The sequence below is a fragment of the Leopardus geoffroyi genome, chromosome C1 (assembly GCF_018350155.1).
Source record: "Leopardus geoffroyi isolate Oge1 chromosome C1, O.geoffroyi_Oge1_pat1.0, whole genome shotgun sequence".
Taxonomy (NCBI): domain Eukaryota; kingdom Metazoa; phylum Chordata; class Mammalia; order Carnivora; family Felidae; genus Leopardus; species Leopardus geoffroyi.
Genome location: NC_059328.1, coordinates 247,467 through 266,623, shown reverse-complemented (window position 1 = coordinate 266,623; position 19,157 = coordinate 247,467).

The following is a 19,157-nucleotide window of genomic DNA, read 5'->3' as shown; positions in this document are numbered from 1 at the left end:
TGACGCAGCACAAGGGAAGCTGGTGGCCTGGGGTGCAGTGGAAATCCGAGGCAGGGCTGGCAGAGTTGGGAGGATGCACAGAGGATGCAGCTTTGGGAAACTGACATGATGGCCACCCAGACGGACCCCTAGGGTGTCAGTGGCCCGAGGACCAGCTCCCATGGGACTCTCGGGTTCGAGAGATCGTTTGTGAAGAGAATCTGTGCCCTTCGACAAGCTCGCTGGGCACGAGAGGGGCAGCGGCTGGGAAGGAGTCTGAGTTATTGTAACAAGGTGCTGAGGGTTCACCCCTGAGAAGGGTTAGGGCTCGGCTGAGCCTTCGGCTGTGCCTCGACACTTTGCTTAGAACAGTGGGGGTGGGGGTGGGGGAGGGCATCTGGGTAGCTCAGTTGGTTAAGCTTCTGACTTTGGCTCAGGTCATGATTTCACGGTTCATGGGTTCAACCCCCACCTTGGGCTCTGGGCTGACAGCTCAGAGCCTGGAGCCTGCTTTGAGTTCTAGGTCTCCCTCTCTCTCTGCCCCTCCCCTGCTCGTGCTCTGACCGTCTCTCAAAAATAAACAGTAAAAACAGACCAAAAAAGAATTGTTGGTGAGATTGCTGCCACAGCACCTGTGGCTCTGCTAGGTCTGGATTGGCCTTTCCAAGACACTCGGTACTCTGTCCCAGGATTCCAGCATAGCTGGATGGGCCAGGGGCTGGGGTGTAGCAGCCGGGAAGAAGGGCTCTGGGGACCGGCCTGGGCCTGCCTGTCAGTGGGAGGAAGAAGAGGCAGACGTGGCCGCTGGTGCATAGGTGCTGGGACCTGAGGAGTCCCAACCGCATCAGAGGACAGCGTGAGGGGGGAGGGCGACGGAGGGAGCTAGACCAGTGGGAGAAGGTCACTGTGACCTTGGCAGGAGGGAGGAGCCAGGCGACGAGTTCTAGAAGCGCTGAGGGAGGAGGCAGTGAGTGTTTTTGTGTGTTGCAGAGGAACAGGCTGGAACTAGAGACACCACTGTGGCCAAGCAGGGTCTTGTTTAAAGTTTATTTATTTTGAGAGAGACAGAGAGAATGGGGGAGGGACAGAGAGAGAGAAAAATTCCCAAGCAGGCTCTGTGCTGTCAGCACAGACTCGGGGCTCCATCCCATGAAACGTGAGATCATGACCTGAGCTGAATTGAGAGTCGGATGCTCAGCTGCCTGAGCCCCCAGGTGCCCCAAGGAGGGTCTCGTTTAGAGACCTAGGGAACCAAGGGAGCTGGCACCTTCTGACACTGGGGCAGGGCGGGACCCCGAAGGCTAGGGAGGAACAGCATAGATGGACCCATATAGGGCACTGACCAGGGTGAGGTGGGGGGTTCGCAGGCTGCAGGCCTGTTCATGGAGGCTGGGGTCGTAGGGTGGGGCAGAGAGGCCTCTGTGAGGGCGGCACGTACTGGGAGGGTGTAGGAAGGCCTGTTACACAGAGGGTGGACCCTCGTCCCTGACCAGTGGGGACAGGAGTGGGTAGAGCGAGCCCTGTTTGAGGAGCAGGGTTGTGTGGGTGAGGGTGGAGGAAGTGGGCGTGGTCATCTGCGATGGGGCCCTGGGCAAGGGCACGTGCCACCGCTCAGCTCTGGACCTGGAGTCCGGGACACCTGGGGGCCTTTGAGGAGAGGGAATGGGGACAGTCTGAGGGAGAAGCCCAGGGCTGCTTTGATGACAGTGATGGGCCAATATCCTGTCCAGACAGATGGAGCAGGTGGGCTGGGCAGCCCCTCAAGTCCTCGCGGAAAGTCGACCCTGCCCCCGCCCTGGGTCTAAGTGGAGTCTGGGGGGGGCAACACAGGCCCCTTTCCGGTGCCCGCACCCGTACCATGGATGGGGCCTCCTCTCCTCCCCCATGCTGTGGGCCTCTGGCCTGGCTGAGGCTTGGGACCTGACCCTATGCAGTGCCTCGGGGACCCCTGCATCACATTGGGGTGCATGGTCCTCCAGGGCCCCACTCATCTCTGCCTCAGGATTGGGTGAGGGCTGGGCCAGGGCCCCAGGGATGTGGGAGCCTCTTGAAGACCCTCGGTCCCATTGGGTTGTTTACTGGCCTTGATTGATGGGTGTCCTGGCAGCCAGAGGTTCCTCCTGGAGCCAGATGTAAGGAGACGTCTCCAGGGCTTCTGTCTCGGGGGGTGGGGGTGAGGGCTGGATGCCCAGCTAACCTGTCAGGGGCTACTGGACTGCAAAGCTGGGTTGGGCAAGACACCCCATGGCCTGTGCTGGAGACAGAGTATGGCCACTCAGCCACTGAGGCTTCTGGAACCATCCAAGCAAAGTGCAGATGCGTCTGCATCAAGTAGTGATAACCAGGAAAGCTGGAGATCACACGAACAGAAGTCACTCACAAGCAGCCTCGAGTAGTGGATGGGGGGGGGGGGGCACAGGTAACGTGGGTGCTGCGGGCGAGTCCAGTGACTAACCTTAGGGGAATGTCGTGCCCTCGCGGGGATATTCCACACCTCAAACCTGCCTCGGCCACAAGGCACCCACGGCAGCCCTGTCCAGCGGACCCAGAGCTTGGGGTGAAGCAGGAGTCACTAGGGGACCCAGGGGAGGTCCCCGTGCCTGGAACGCTCAGCAGGTTCTCTCACCCTCATTCTGACTTGAGCCCTGAAGCTGCTGCCTCAGAGATGGGGGCCCAAGGCAGAGGGTAGCCCATACCCATCACCCTGGCTGCTCTGCTGCCCTCAGGGGGCCCAGGGAAGCTTCCTGAGCCTCTTAGGCTGAAACGAGACCTACCCCTGAAGACAGTTCTCCACCTGATGCACAGGGACCCCTTGCCCCACGCCCACCCCCGGTTAGCATCCTGGGAAGCTCCCCAAGTCCTGGCCCCACCTGCTCCCCACGGGGCACAGATCACTCTCAGGAGTGTGCCTCTGGGCTGGGCTCCCCGGGCAGCACACCTTGGACGGGGTGTGAGATGCTGGAGGTCACGTGCTCACCCCAGGGCATCACCCCAGGGCACGGCCTCTTGTCCGAAAAGCTCCCCCACCTGGCCGTGCCTCCCTGGGGGCATCGCCCCTCAGATCTCACCCTACAGACTCCCAGAGACTCCCTCATGTGTCCCCCCAACTCTGCCTGGGATCACATGGGGGCACCCCAGGCCCTGTGTCTAGGGTGGGGCAGTAGAGGGGGCAGCTCCTAGCCCACCGCCACTCGGCTGCCACCCCTGGGCCCAGCTCACTCTGGCTGCCCTCCCTCCTCAGGGTCACATGGGGGGGGGTCCTCCCTCCCCGCCAAGCACAGTGCCCCTTTAGACATGGCCCACACCCCCATCATCAAACATCCATGGATGGGGTCACCTCCGTCCCTTTGGGTTCCAGGTCACCTGTCCTGCTCTCTGAGGGTGTGGCTCCCATCCGGGGTTGCTGCCCCCGGGCCCCCCTGAGGCATCGACTTCTTCCTCATGTCTGGGCCCCAGGCCAGCTCTGGTCAGGCGAGAGTACACGCGTGTACATGTCAACACCCGTGTGTCCTGTGGACGGACTCCGGGAGCATCTGCGAGGGGCTTGTCTGGGGTCCCAGGGTCCCGAGCAGACTCCGTGTCAGGCGCTGAGGTCAGGATTGGGGTGCAGGTAGGGTTCACGAGGAGAGGCTCGCACACGGGCGTGCAGCGCGCGTGTGGAAACGCAGGCGAGCATCCGTAGGCAGGTAGACAGGCGTGTGGCACGGGCGTTCACGTGCGGGGCTGCACACATGTGCGCACGCAGCGTCCCCAGGACTCTGTCCCCGCTTCCCGATGCCAGGTGGTAACAGTGAGGGAGGGATGGCATTGGGCCATTGAGGGTGCAGCTCTGCCCTCAGAGGAGCAGGGTGGGGGGGTTCCACCTGGCAGGAGCCTCTGTGCTTCTGGCTGTTCGCAAGGGAAGCTTTCTGGGTTCTTTTCCTTAGGGAGCCCCAGAGGAGACCAGCTCGGACCCCGGGCCTTGAGCAGGAGGGTCTGCGGTGGCTGGGAGGGGCCTGGGGCAGGGGCTGGCCGGGAGGGGCCTGAGATGCCTCCCTGTGGGGGGGGGGGGCGCGGGGGGCTCTGCAGGGCCAGAGTGGACCAGGAGGCGGCTGGGGGCGCGGTGGGAGTTGGGCCTAGGTCAGCTCACCCCAGGCAGCTGTGGGGAGGCCCCCATTGTCAGATGCCTGCTCCCCCAAGTCTCTCACACCCCAGCGCCATCCCCATCCTGGGGAACAGAGCTGAAAGGGAAGAGCGGTCTAGGGACATCGGCCCTGACCGGTGCCCACTAGGGAAGGAGCAAGTGCCCGATTCCGGGAGACACGGGTGCAGGACCAGAAAGACGGAGGAGCAGACCCACAAGACGTGGGATTTCATGCAGGAAAAGGAGGAGCTGGTCATTCACCCCCTGGGGGCGGGGGGCGCAGATGGATGTAGGGCTCTCCCGACAGCATTCACAAGATAGGACACCCAGAGCCCAGCGCTGCAGGGAGGACGGGTGCAAAGCTGACCACGTAGCATATTGAACAATACAACGCAGTGTGGACACTCACAAGAGGAAAAACCCCCGAATACAAAGCACTGAGAAAGGAAAGACACCCGAGCAAACTTAGACTTCAAGACAAGGCTGGCAGAAGGGTTGTAACGAGTCTCACAGGATCAGGGGAGACTGTGCCCACCTCCTCCCACCCCATCCTCCCCCTCAAGGGCACCCCCGGGCACGTTCGCTGGAGATGCCTGGGGGTGTCCTGGCTTTTGCTCAGGACCCAGAAGTCCTGAGGCCACCCCGCCGCCACCCGCCGCTCCTGGCTAAGCCTCCTTCCGTTGTGAGGGACACCTCTCCCCCTTGTCCTTCCCCTTCTCTGCCTTTTGTCTTTTCCGAAGCAAATCCCAGCTCCGGGCCTGAAGCGGAAGCGAAAAGCAGCCCTGGGTGACCGCAGCCGCCAGGAGCCCAGGAGGGCGCTGATGTCGCCAGGAGCCCAGGAACTGCGGCTGGAGAGACGCTGCCTTGGTTTCCGGGCTAAGGCCTCGTGCCGTCAAGAAGCCGCCCATAGAAATGAAGCACATCTCTGTCTAAACACAGAGCAACTACATTTTCATTTGCGGGTCCTGCCATCTTAGACCCCAAGTTCTCCTCCACGCGCTGCCCATAACCTAACGCCAGCAGCCACCGCTCGGGGCGCCCTGCCGAGCTCCAGAACCCAGATCCCCAGAAGCTAGGGCCGGGCCATCTGGTGACCTCCCCGGCAGCTGCCACGCTCAGGACAGTGCTGACCCAAAGCTGGAGAGAGCTGTGATCCCGGCCGGGCAGCGAGCGGACTCCCGGCCCACAGGCTCCTAGCGGAGAGGGCAAAACGGGGTGTCTCGCTCAGGTCAAGCCAGAGCCTGCGTCAAGCAAGGACGCGAGTAGTTAAGGGTACCACAGCTACCAGATGTCAGGGAGACCCGCACCGGCTGACGACACCCCAGGACTGATAACAGGCAGAAGCAGAGGAGGCCTGCAGGGGCCCTAGACTGATTAAATCCCTTCAAAAAGGCAAGATCGGGGCGCCTGGGAGGCTCAGTCGGTTAAGCGGCTGACTTCGGCTCAGGTCACGACCTCACACTTCACGGGTTAGAGCCCCACGTCGGGATCTCTGCTGCCAGCTCGGAGCCTGGAGCCTGCTTCGGATTCTGAGTCTCCCTCTCTCTCTGCCCCCGTGCCCCCTGCCTCAGAAGTAAACATTAAAATAAGTAAATAAATAAATTAAAAACTAATAAAAAGGGAAGGGTTTTGCAGCAAACTGTCAGACTCCTCAGGTGACCCCTCTGTGCCCGCCCACTTAAAAGGCAGCTCTGAAGGCAGGCGGAGATCTGCCACGGCTGGAACCTAACAAGCAGTGAGCTCCCGGGGCTGACTCGGGCCCACCGAGGCCCTGTCTCAACTGTGCGTTCACAGACTCACCTGACTTTGGTTCGCTAGCTCCCCACCCCCTCTGTGTCTTGTCTGTTGTGTGGCTGCTCTTGTGTTTTGCTCTGTGTGCTGTGTGAGAAGCCAAGTTTAATCACGTGGGGAAATGTCATCGAGTTTGGAATCCTGAACTTGCTTTATAATCGTGACTAACTCTGCCTTCCGACTGGGTAAGGCTGACCTGGCGGAAAGACGCAACTTGCGTGTGCGCCTTCCTAGCGTGCTCATGACACCTGGGCAGGACGGCCCCTCTGTCCTCCGTGCTCCAGGGGCTACCACGTGGGCCAGGAGCACAGCTTTTGGCCACTGTTCTGTCCCTCCCTTCAAGCAACGCAGCGCTGGCCCCACTGTCTTGACTTCGGGGGCTAGCACATATTTGACACGAAGGGCACTCAAGACGGCTGCCATCTACCACCTAAGCAAACGAGGCTTTAACACCCGTCACCAGGGAGGACACAATCCTGGGCTGAAAGATGCTTCCTTTAGATTGCACACGCTCGAACTCAGCTTTCTGGAAAATCCACTGCATTCCATAGACTAGCAAAGCCAGGGCTGGCCCTGCTTGGGAAGGGCCTGTCTCGGCCCTGACCGGGGCCCTCCTGCGTGTCCCCTGTGCCTGGGCTCCTGCTCCACGAACCCACAGGGCTTGGAGCTCCCTGCCCCTGTCTCTCAGGGGTTCCCCAAGGTGCCTGCCCAGAGAACGAGGTTGCTGAGTTTCCAGATTGTGATGGAAGCTCAGGGAAGCGGTCAGACCCAGGGAGAGGAAGGGCCACACCCTGTTCTGAGAAGGTGGAAAGCAGGAAGGAGCTCATGGCTTCCAGCCAGGTGGAACCCGCGTGGGTGGGACGGGCCTGGCCTGGCCAGCCGGTGAGATTGGCGGCGGGTCAAGACCGCTCCAGTCCTAGCGAGACCCAAGAAAGCAGAGCCTGTGGTTCTCTGTGAGGCTGATATAGTCAGTGTGCTGCCTCCCAGTGCCCCCCCCCCCAGACGAGCAGGAGGCCTGAAGGCCACGGTGGGGGTGGGGGGCCACCTCTGGAAATGAACTGAATGGGGTGGGAGGTGGATGGCCCAGGATGGGGCCAGAGGACACTGCAATGCCGGTGCCTGGCCGCCAGCTCCAGATGCACATTCCTCTGTGTGTGTGCACGCTGGTGGCTGTACATGGGGGATACGGGGGGTTGGGAGGGGGTGACCTTGTGGACGTGTTACTGGACACGTGTGTGACTAGCGCGTGCGTGAGACAAACCTGAAAGGGGAGAGCGGTTTGGGGACATCGGCCCTGACAGGTGTCCCAGAGGGAAGGAGCAAGTCCCCGCATCCCAGAGATACGGGTGCGGGTCCCATATGCGGAGCCCGGAGGAGGAAGGCAGTTGGAGGCACAAGGAAGGGGACTGGGAGGGGCCCAGAAGAGCAGGGGGCGCGGGTGGTCCAGGCTCCTGACCCTCCGGGGGTGGGCTGTGCCTGAGAGGCCAGAGAGACCCCAGCCCCCTTCCCACTAATGCTGCTTGTGTCTCCCCCTTCCGTCAGCTCCTGTGACAGAACACCCTGAACCCCTCCTCAAGGTCACAGCGATTTGGACCCAGGCCCAGAGGCTGTGCCACAGCCCTGCAGCGGGCCAGCTGGGGGTTGGAGGGGTCCTTTCTCCAGGAAGCCCCTCCCTCTGTAGGTCCCCAAAACCCCCAGGGGGATGCTCCTGCATTTAGGCTGGGGGGGGGGGGGGCGGTGCCTGGGACACTGCAGGTGGCCTAGTCCCCAGAAGGACCCACACAAGGCCCACTGCAGAGGGCTGGGGAGCTGAGGACCACAGGACCCAGGCCTTGTGATGGGGGGCCCACGACCCAGCACAGGGCTGGGGAGGCTGGGGCTGTAAGGCGCCTGCCCTTCTCCGGGAAACCCGCTCCGAAGGGGTGATAGGGACACATAGGCGCGCCATGAGAGGCATGCTTGCCTGCCTTCCCCAGGCTCCCCTTCTGTCCACGGCGCAGCCTGCGAGGCTGGGGAGGGGCCCATGCAGACGTGGGGCAGGAGGCTGGGGCAACCTCGGGCCTCTTAACCCCACACTCACATCTTCCCGCCGGGTACCCCCCCGCCCCCCACCTCACCGCCTCGCACAGACCAGGGGAGGGGGTGTGGACACCCCGCCTGGAGGATCCGCCCCTCAGAGCCAGCGCAGGCAGGGGCGGGCCACCCGCCTTTGTCTCCCGCACCTGGCGGGGCTCGGGTTTCCTTATGCAAAGCTGGGCTTCCCACCCACCCTCCCAGGATGGGCCCAGTCCCCAGGGTGAGGCCACCACAAAGCACCCTGCTTGCTTTGTTAGCTGGAAAACCAAAGAAGAGGCGGGGCTGAGGGGTCGAGGACAGGTGCCCGACTCCAGAGGCCCTGGTGCCCGTGAGTTTGCAGAGGGAGTGGGAGGAGGGCTGCCTTGGTCCCCCTCCTCGTCTCGATTGGACCCAGCCGACCAGCAGGAGTGAGGCCGCTATCCCCACAAAGGTGCATGTGGCCAAGTACTCAGGGCAAATTGAACTCCCGGGCCTGGGACAGGCCTCCGGCCCTCTTGCCCCCGTAGGTTTGCCGCCCCGCCCCCAGGGTCCCAAGCAGATCGGTGGGGAGAGGGTTAAGCTGGCCTGGGTGGTGCACCTCTGTTTGCTGGAGAAATGCACCTGCTCCCGAGTTAATCCAGACAAATGAAGGTGAGACTGCATGAGTCCCCCAGAAAAGAGATCCGCCCTCCTGTCTGTCTCTGGCAGCCTCACCTAGGCAGAGGCAATCATCTCCACCCCAGAGCCTGCTCCCACCCGCTTCCGGCCTTCCGGGCCCGGAGGGCGGGATGCAGGCGTCTGTGCACATCAGAGAAGTTCTGTATTTGGGCTGTACCAGCAGGAGCGCAGCCTCAGCACCGTGCCGCCCCACCCCCCTGCCGGCAGCTGTCCAGGCCCGGAGCCCTGCACCCCAAGAGCTGAGACCCCCATCCCGCGCTCTGCGCCCCCTTTGTTGTCTGGGAGTGACGGGAGCCGTCCCTCCAGGTAAAGGCCCTCGTGGCACCCACAACACTGTTGCCTCAGACACACAGCAGAGACCGGGGCTCCCTCTGCGGCTTGACAGCTGACATCCCATGGGCCACCAGCAGCCTCTCCAGTACAGGTACCTCTGACCCACCTCACTCTGCTACAAGGGGGCCACAGCGGCAAATCGCACCCCCGCCGCCAGCCCAACCCAGCCTGTCCACCTGGTGTGCCCAGAGCCTGGTCCCACGGTCCCGCAGTCCTCCACTCACCAGCCCCCAGACACTGTGTCCTACAGGCCTCTGCTCAGCCCAGACCTCCAAGGGCTGCCTCCTGCACCCCCCCAGCACCCCCCTGTGTTTCTCAGCTCTGCCTGCACCCCATGGGCTGCCCCTGCCCCACCTCCCCAGGGCACAGAGAGCTGGGGGGTAAGTGGCTCTCTTGGCCTCGGAGGATGTGTGCGGGCACAAAGCTGCGGAGGTGGACCCCCCTCCCTTAGTTCCCTCTATGGGCACCCGGGAGCTGAGGAGGGGGCCATGGCAGGCCCTCAGCCCAGGCTTGGGCACGCACCGTTACCCCTATGGCCACAGGCCACAGTGACCCCGAGGCCCTGCTTTCTGGCCTAGGGACACCGGTGCTCCTGTGTGATTCACATCCCACACGAGAGCGCGTCAGGAGGACAGGGAGTGGCTTAGGAGACACTCCCGCCTGCGGATTATTACGCCTCCCACCTCAGTGTTCCCTGGCTGCACCCCGCGGCTTGAGACCCTGGTGGGTGTTTTCACTGTGGAAATGGGCAAATGCCACAACCGGGTGCCCACCCCCGGGGCCAGCTGTTAAACATTCACCAGCTTACCACGGCCCGGGACATCCCACTCCCTGGAGAGGGAGGTGGCAAGACCTTCCAGTCCCCGCCCAGGAAGTTGTGGACGGGGTGTGAGGGCACTGGTCTCGTGACCCAAATGCCCTTGGGCAGCCTTCGGCCTGGTCAGCAGGACGGTAGGAGCAGCGGACAGTGGCCTTGGGACCTGGTTTCCCACAGAGCCCTGGGGGATGGTCAGAGGCTGCAGGCGGCACACCGCTTTGGGAGGTGGGGTCCCAGAGAGGGGCTCTCCCTAAACCCTCGGAAGCCACAGGCATGTTGGTCTGGGCCTAAGTTGGAGCAGCCCTCTGGTGGCCCTGCTGGGGGGGAGTGTGATTATGGTCAGGTGGCCCACCCGCCCCTCCACACCACTCTCTTCCGGCCTGGAGGAAGCCTGGTTTAAAAAAAGCCATGCCCCCTCACAGATGGGACACTGATGAGGCTCGGGTCTGAGCCAAGGTCAGTGTCGGCCACAGATGGGACCCCAGCTTCCATCTGTCCTCTTCCCCGGCCTTGGTGGTCGGTCCACCCCTCCTCAACAAGACCCTACTGTCCGCAAGGACTTCTCATGGGGCCAGTCCTTCTGTGGGACTTCACCCTGTCACCAGATCCCATATTCCACCTCTGAAAGCTGTTTCCTGGGGACCAACACAGATGTGGGCCCCCAACATAGATGCTGGCTCTAGGGTCCTCTTTGTGACCACGTTCTGGGCACCTGTTCACAGAACACTGGAAAGAGTTGGCACCCATCCTGTGGGGGATCCATGGGGGTCCTGCAGAGTCCTTCCCAAGACAGTGAGAAGTTCTCAGAGATGCCCAGGGTGTGATGGCAGCTCTGGGGCCCCAGGGTCACGGGCCTGCCTGTGTGGGGACCTTCCCTCCCTCAAGGCCACCACACAGTGATGTCCTGGGAGGTAGGGATGGCTCTCTGGGATGTTGTTGTTGGGATGTTATTGGTGTTAACAGGATGTGAGGAATGGGTTTATGGAGAGAAGTGGCCGATCTGCTCTGGTTTTCAGAGTGGGATGGCGGGAAAGGAGGGGGCAGAAGGCCCGAGAGGGGTCTGTGCAAGGAGAGGGCAAGCCTGGACTTGGATTTCCCAGTGAGCTGATGTTCAGTTGTGCCTCTGTTCCTTAGGAGAGACAGAAGCTTTCGTGTCTGCCCGACCACTAACTCTTCACAGGCCCAAGCAAGGGAACTTACGAGGAAGATGTGCAAATTAATCAAACTGTTCTTTTTCAGGAAAACCAAACACGGAATCTACTCTCTAGGACACTTCCCTCTCCCAAGACCAATGACCCACTGGGTCAAACTCCAGAAAACTATACGCTTGTCCAAACAGACCCAGGAACCCCTAGCCTAGCCTGTCAAATCATTTCATGGACAGACATTGTGGGTGTCCCCGAAGTTCCTGCTGCTGACCCCAGCACAGACCTGACAGATTAGAGGGAAAGGCCATTGTTCTGTTCCTTGAGGTGGGGGGCGGGAGGGGGGGGGACAGGTTTCTACAGAAACAGTTAAAGCCCCACCCAGGGTTAATCAAGCAGGGGAAGGAGTGAGACATTCAAATGCAAGGCCACTTGTCCCACTGGCTGCCTTCCCACCACTGCCTGGGAGCAGAGACTCAGAATCTAATGCAGGAGCCCCCCCGCAGGGACCAACCAGCTTGACACTGGGGCCTACCGAGCCCCTGGGCCAGTGGGAGGGCGTCATGTGCCTCCAGCTCCCAGCCCCTCTCACTCATGGCCTCCCTGAGCAGTAGGGAAGATGACATTTGTGCACACAGGAGCGTCACGCTTGCGATGACCCCATTTGGGAAGGACGCACCAACAGCCAAAGACGGGAGACCCTGGCCCACCACCGGGGGCACTACAGATAGACCAGCACCCCTTCCCGGGCACCATGGACAGACTGCACACACTCGACGCGCCCAGCCGGCCCTTGCGAGTGCTCTCTCTGCCTCCCATCACACGCTGTGAGCTGCCGCAGGACACCTTCCCTCGGGCCTCCTTGCAGGCTCCCAGTGGAGTGCTCCTGATTCCTGCATCCCCCATAGCACGAGAGCTTGCTCTCCCCACAGGCGCCTGTGTAGCTGTTGGTGCTTCACTTGTTCGGTTTTGCAAGTATGACTCCTCCCAAGCGACACTTCACCTCCAATGAAGCCAGGTGCCCACCCAGGAACCCTTACAACAGGTGCACAGTCCCCACCGCCCAGGGTTCTCAGCTGCCTCCTGGGGGTTGTCACCCTCAAAATGATGACTGATGCTCTGCAGGGTAGCTTGGCCTGCTCCCCAAGGCCAGAAGCTCCTTCTCTGCCCAGTCTTGCTTCTCTGTTCTCTGAGGCACCCCTCCCCACAGTACTCCTCTTGCACAGGATCCCCTGCCCCAGGCTCTGCTTCCAGAGAATGAGCCAGTGTCTGAGTTTTGCCTTCCCGAGAACTAGCGAATCTGAACTTTTCTCAATTCTGATGGCCCATGGATGTGATCATTGGCTCACTGGGCCATGGTCCACTCCTATCTTTCCATAGAATATCTTGTGTTTTTCTTTTCTTTTTAAAAATTTTTTTAAAAATGTTTATTTATTTTTGAAAAAGAGAGAGGCAGAGTGTGAGCAGGGGCGGGGGAGGGGCAGAGAGAGAGGGAGACACAGAACTTGAAGTGGGGTCTGTACTGTCAGCACAGAGCCTGATGCGGGGCTCAAACTCACAAACTGTGAGATCATGACCTGAGCTGAAGTCAGATGCTTAACTGGCTGAGCCACCCAGGCGTCCCTATCTTGTGTTTTGCTTGACAATTTATCAGTTCTTAATTCTGATTCAACTCTGATTTAACTTTGCTATAGCAAGCATGACTGTAAGGAAATAGGTGCAGAAATGTATTTATCACGTTTCTTCAGAGTCTGTACAAGAGGAAAACTTAAAAAGGAGAGATTATTAATATCCTCAGTGAGATGAGAGAAAATAGTGTGACCACAGTAAAAGATCAGAATGCTGTAGAAATAAATATTCAGAGAACAAAAATGTACTCTTGGAAATTAATATTACAGAAGAATGAAAAGCTCGATGAAGGAGTTGGAACACGGAATAAAAGCATCTCCTTGAAAGTGAAGCCACAATACTGGGAAAAGGAATTCAGAAAGGTCATTAGGGGCCTGCCAAAGAGGTCCAGGATCCTGATATTTACCACAGAAAGAGGAAACAGAGAAAAGGGAAGAAAAGAAATAATTTAAAATTAGTAATTCAAGAAAATTTTTTGGAACTGAAGGACAGGAATTCCCAGACCAAAAGAGCCACCGGGCATCTAGCAAAAGGGATGGAAATGAATCCACACAAAGGTCATTTTCATGAACCGTCAGATCACTCAGGACAAAAAGAAGCCCCTAAACACCTCTAGCAAGAAGAAACAAGCGGTTTCCATTCCACAGATCAGGACTTAAACAACGTCGCCTTTACCCACAGCAGCATCAGAAGCTGGGAGACACTGAAACAGTTCTCACATTATGGAGGGAAAATGGTTCTATACCCAACCAAACTATCACACAAGTGGATTAAAGATATTTTAAAGCCTTGTGTCTGCCATGTGCCCTTTCTCAGGAAGCTACCAAAGGACGTGCTCCACTAGAACAGGGACTAATTAAGAAAGAGCAAGCCTCAGATCCAGGAAAATCCAGCCCAGGGGAGCAGCAAAAGGAATCTTCAGGATGCAGATCAAGGAGTTCTTGAGGGGCCAGCCCTGCCGTGGACCCAGGGAGAGCTGACCAGGCCTGGGGCAGGGCAGAAGCTCCTGGAGGTACCTCCTTAGAAATACTCTGTGTGTTTGAATTTAAGGCACTGGCAAGAATCTAAGGATGAATTAGTAATGAGTTCAGAGAAAACTCAGCAAGCATGAGAAAAGAAAGGTGATTATTAACTCCAGGGAAAACAACATGTGTGTGGGGTGGAACAATAACCATGGCATGCCACAGGCCTGGTATGAATACAAATCTAATCCCTGAGTACAGAGCTAACTAAAATTGTAACTCCATTGAAAACAGGGGGCACGAGTGTGGGGAGAGGTGGAAGGAGTAAAAGCTATTGTCCATAGAATGAATTCAGTGGACAATACCTAAAACAGAAACACCAGGAAACTGTGGTTTAATCATGTTGTTGCACAGATGCATGTAAATAACGCAAAAGTTATCCGGAATATGGAAGTTGTCTTTGGGGACAGCATAGGGGGTGACTGGGAGGCTGTGTTTGTCCAAGCCTCATAGGAATGCCTGACTCTTAAGCTACATACAAGTATAACTTTGATAAAAAATGAAATAAGGGGCGCCCGGGTGGCTCAGTTGGTTGAGCGCCCAACTTTGACTCAGGCCATGATCTAATGGTTCGTGAGTTCGAGCCCCACATCGGTTTGCTGCTGTCAGCACAGAGCCCCCTTCAGATCCTGTGTACCCACCCCCTGCAGCCCTTCCCCCACTCACGGCCACATGCTCTCTCTCTCTCCCTCTCTCCCAAAAATAAATACACATTAAACAAATGAAAGAAAAATTCAGTCGGTATACTTTGCACCCTGTGAGGCCTGGCAACCACTTCAGTAATGTTGGAATGACCTGTAATTAAAGCTCAAACTTCTCTGCTCTCCTACGATAAGTGACCTTGTCACACTCTCCGCTCCTCTTTTGATAGTTGATAGTCAGCAGGGACAACATCCGTTTCCCCGTGATGGGGTCTCACAGAGTCTGGCACTCCCACCCTGAGTCCACCGTTCTGGGCAGGCATAGTCTCCGCCACATTCTGCCCATTTTGTCATGAGACCACTCAAGGCTTAGCCCTACTGTGGACCGTCCTGTGTTTTAGGCCACGTCTTGTTTCATGTCCTCACGTTACCGTGACACCCTGGGCTCCGAATCTCAGCAGGGTTCAATTTCAGCTTTGGTGGAGGAAGCTGGCCCTACCCCAGCCAGTCATGAATTCCGCACCTTTACAGTAGTTACGCATAGTACACGTGTGTCTTGTGAAATGGAATAACTTTGGTTTCCTTGCCGGCACTTTCTGGCCATTGTCACGTCTAGGAAACAGGAATGATCTCAGTCTTGATCCCTTTCTCCTTGGGCCCCCAGGATCCTGGCTGTCATCTTCAGAGACGGCCAGGTAATAAGTGAACATTCTAGGGACTTAACAATCATTCTTTCCCGGAGGATGCTCGAAAACACCCACACCATTCACAGAGGGCAAAGACCCCCATTCTGCCGGGGACACTGTGTGTCACCTCATGGCCTTTGTATGCAGCCACATGGGGCTGGATTTCCAACAGGTCACGGAGCTGTGGGATCTCGGGCAGCCTGCCCAGCCAGCACAGGCCCAGTGCCCCCTCCCCCCACCCCGCCATGCCCAGATATCTTCCAACACTCCCAAAGATGGGCCTTGGGCACAGTCCCTCCCCCTCCCCCCACAAATAGCAGAAACACCACCAGTTTTCTGTAAGACCCCTTCAGCTGACGCAGCCCCTTCCAAAGGCCCCCACTCCTTCTCTCTTGAAAGCTCATGGGCTAGGACCTCCCCATGGTCCCCCATGTTTCAGTGCCATCGGCAGCACCAGGACATCCCAGAGACTGTGGGCTGGACCACAGCTCCGAAAGAAAAAGTTCAGGTTGGCGGGGACTTTCAGGCCAGCTCCGATTACAAGTGATGAGGTCACTGTAGACCCCACGAGACAAACCTCTCCCTGACGCTTTCCCAGAAGCCTCGGTCCTACCTGGTCCCTGTGGGGACAGCTGGGCGGCGGGGCAGGTGGGCAGGCCGGCAGGCTCGGCTCCCAGGGCTGCCTTATCGTGGCCTGGCTGGGCGGAATGTGGTGGAAACCTTTGCCTGGTACAACCGGCCTCTGCAGCACAGCCCAGGAATTTTGCGTTGAATAATTTTTAACTTCTGCTCTGAGAAAAAACCAGGGCTGTATACAGTGTCTGTCTACATAGGAATGCCAAGCGGCTTTCACTTAAAAGTAAATACCTCAATAATAACAAGGAAACCTGCCTTGGGAGAAAAGCAGGGAGAAAAGAACAGAAAAAGAAAGCAGTCACAGGGGCTTAGGGACCGTTCGGCTGGGCTACAGGCCAGGTCTTACCTCTCCTTCTGTGGCGAAGCCGGGGCGCTGACTCCCTCACACTCTGGGTACAAAGCCGGCTTGGTGGCCGCTCCCCCACCCCTCATCCCCCCACCTCCCCCGGCCTGTAACTCCTCACCCAGGACTGATTTCTCTCAACAGCCTCGGATTTCAGGAAGTGCTGGGGCCAGGCACCATTTCTGCCACCTGCAGACCCCGACTTCCATACTCCTGGCATTAGTTCTATATTCTTCCAGGGCTTGGGCCTGTAATCCTGTGGCTGCAGGAGACAGAGGCCGCCTGGAGCTCCAGTGGGCCCTGGGGACGATGGCAGAGGGGCCGGCCTGGCCGGCCCTGCCCAGAGTGACCATCGTACAGCAAGCTGGAGCCGGGAAACTCACAGCCCGAGGCCAAAGTTTTCCTTCAAAGACCTCGAGTCTTTCTTCAGCTCCAAGACAGGCGTGACCGACACCCTCGACGTCCCGGGAGAGGCCTACAGATCCACGCAGGAGGCTGCTGGGCTGCCACAGGAGGTGGTATCACCATCCACTGCAGAGGGTGGGGATCCAGGGGGCCCAGCTCCGTTCTGCCACATGGGCCACAGGCTCAGCACCCTGGGAGTCGCCACAGGGAACCCTATGTGTTGGAGGGACTGAGCCTGGAAGGGGCTTAGGTCCAGCCTCTGGGGGTGGGGTCAAGCAGTGGGGCCAGATACAAGGGTCCTGGGCAGGTGGTCAGGAGGGGCTGGCTCCCACCACCCTTCCCCACCATGGCTCCCCAGCCTCTTCACAAAACATTGTGTGGTCCCTGGACACCCTTAGGCTTGTTCAGGAACAGCAGGAAGCTCATTTTGCAATGACCCAGCATGTACGTCATGGCAGCTACAGGCCATATGTCCAAGCAGGGCGGACACTCATCCCGGCCCGTGTTGGGAGTAAACCTCAGGAACATGCATGGGGAGCAGGGGCTCCCCTCAGGACACGCCCTCTTGCACGCTGGATGCCAAGGGGTGAGTAAGGAATGGGAGACACAGCAAACCCGGGCGAGGCCACAGGCCAGGATCCCCGATGGTTGAGGGGTAACCTGTTGGGGTGTGGGCTCAGGCTGCAGGCGGCTGGGGCTCCTCGGACAGGAGAGCTCTGGTCCTTCTTCCCGCGGGTGGGGGGAGAGGTCGTGCCCCCACCACTCCCCGCACTGCCTATGGGCCACAGGGTTGCTTTAAGCGTGGGCGCTGTCAGCCCCCAGTGTGCTGAGCTGGCTGACGCTCCTTCCGCCTGTGTTTGTCCTGCACCGGGTTCGGGATGTGTCAGTTAGCCCTCGAGCTTCCAGAAAGGCTCCCAGCCCTGTATGCTGCCCTCTGGGGCTGCCCACCCACGCGCCTGCCGCTTCCCTGACAGCACGGCAGGGACGCCCACTCCCTGCCGTCCACACCCCGGCCAGGCTGCCTCGTCCACACCTGCCCACACACTCCACGTTGGACAGTCTGGTGGTGAATTCTCGTGATTCACTTTGCGTGTCGCCAACTGCTAATGTGCTTGACCTTGTCAAGCCCCGGGCTCAGGGCCCCCTCTTCTGGGACATGCTTCCCCACACGGCCCCGGGCTCAGGGCCCTCTTCTGGAACACTCATAGCCTTTGCTCCTTTTCTCACTTTTTTGGGGTGGGATTTCTATTCTTTTCCTGTTAAATTGCAGAATTCCTTATATACCTTAGATAGCAGTCCCTATGGATTTACTCATTTCAGTGAACTCAGGTCCCGTCGTGTCCCTTGGTCAGGAATCCCTGACCTCGATATAATCAAATGCATCCACTTTTGCCGTGATGTCTTGTGCATTTGTACATTTGAGGTTTTGTTTAGGGTCTCCGTCTCTGTCCCTCCCAGGCCACCAGGCATCCCTGGCCTGTCTTGCGCCACGTGGTAACCCTGTTTCCCCGCCCCGGCCCAGCTGACTTGGCCGGGTACGGCTGCTGCTCCCCCCGCCGCTGTGTCTCTCTTTGCCCAAACCAGCTGGTTGGTGAAGCTGTCGCTTTGCCAAGTGCCCCTAACTCCTGGAAGAGCTGGCCCCCCTTTCCCTCTTTTTTGATATTTGCTTGGTTATCCTTTTTTTTTTTCATATCTAGTTCCTGAAAAATTTCCATCTGTAATTTGGAATAGGATTGCATGGACTTTGCAGATTAATGAGGAAAACTTGTGTTTGTATAACGCTCACTTCCCCCATCTCAGAACAGAGAGCCTCTCGCTGGTTCAGATCAGCGTCCACAGGCTTTATTTGAGGTTTGCTGTTCTCTCCAGACGCTGTGTGTATTCTTAAGGTGACTCCCAGATACTTGATCGTTTTCCTGGCTGTTGTGAGTTCTTTGTTTTCCCTAATGGGTTAATGCTAGTTTATAGAATACTATTGGTTTTTTTCATTGTTAAAAATGAAGTGAAATTTACATAACATAAAATTAACCTTCTTCTTCTTCTTCTTCTTTTTTTTAAATTTAAGTGGTCTCTGTGCCCAAATGTGGGGCTTGAACTCATGGTGTCAAGAGCCAAATGTTCTACCAGTTGAGCCACCCGGGTGCCTAGGCGGCGTGATGTATTATTTTTAATACACTGTTTCATTTGATTAGCTGCGGAGAGGATTTCCATTTTGAGAGCCAAAGGCTGCATCCCTGCCCCACAGGCCCGCACAGCAGGGCCACCTCCCCATGGGCACTGCTTGACCTTTCTCTGCCCTGACCTCCCCTTGGCCTTCCTCCTCTTGGGTCGGGGCAGGGTCCAGAAACCTCAAAGCAAACCCCAGGCTTCGAAGCGCACGGGGAGGCCTGTCTCCCTGCTGCCTCTGTTCCCTGTGCTGGGCACTGGGCGTGAGGTCCCTTCCCTCCCATCCTGGGGGCATCGTGAGGCCCCTGGAGGCCCCTGGAGACTCGGGGGACCATCAGTAGCGTCCTTGTGGCCACAGCAGGTGCTGTGTGTGTGTGTGTGGTAAGATGTGGATTTAGTGACATTTAAATGCTTATGCAGGTTCTCGGGGAATCCAACAAAGGGAACAGAGACGTTCCAGAATGCAGGGAACACACCTCACCCTTTCCAAGGGAAAATATGACAGAAAAAGAGCCGAGTGTCCTTCACATGAGGCATTTAAAGGACTGAGAAGTTAGAACTCTCGGGCTTTCACAGGAACTCCTCTTCAAAAGAAGCACCGGCAGGCACACTTGGGAAAATGTCCAGCGCCAGCAGTTAGAGAAGCACAGAAGCATCAGGCACCATGAGTTCAAGTTTATTCAAACACTAACACTGCTGTGAGTGTAT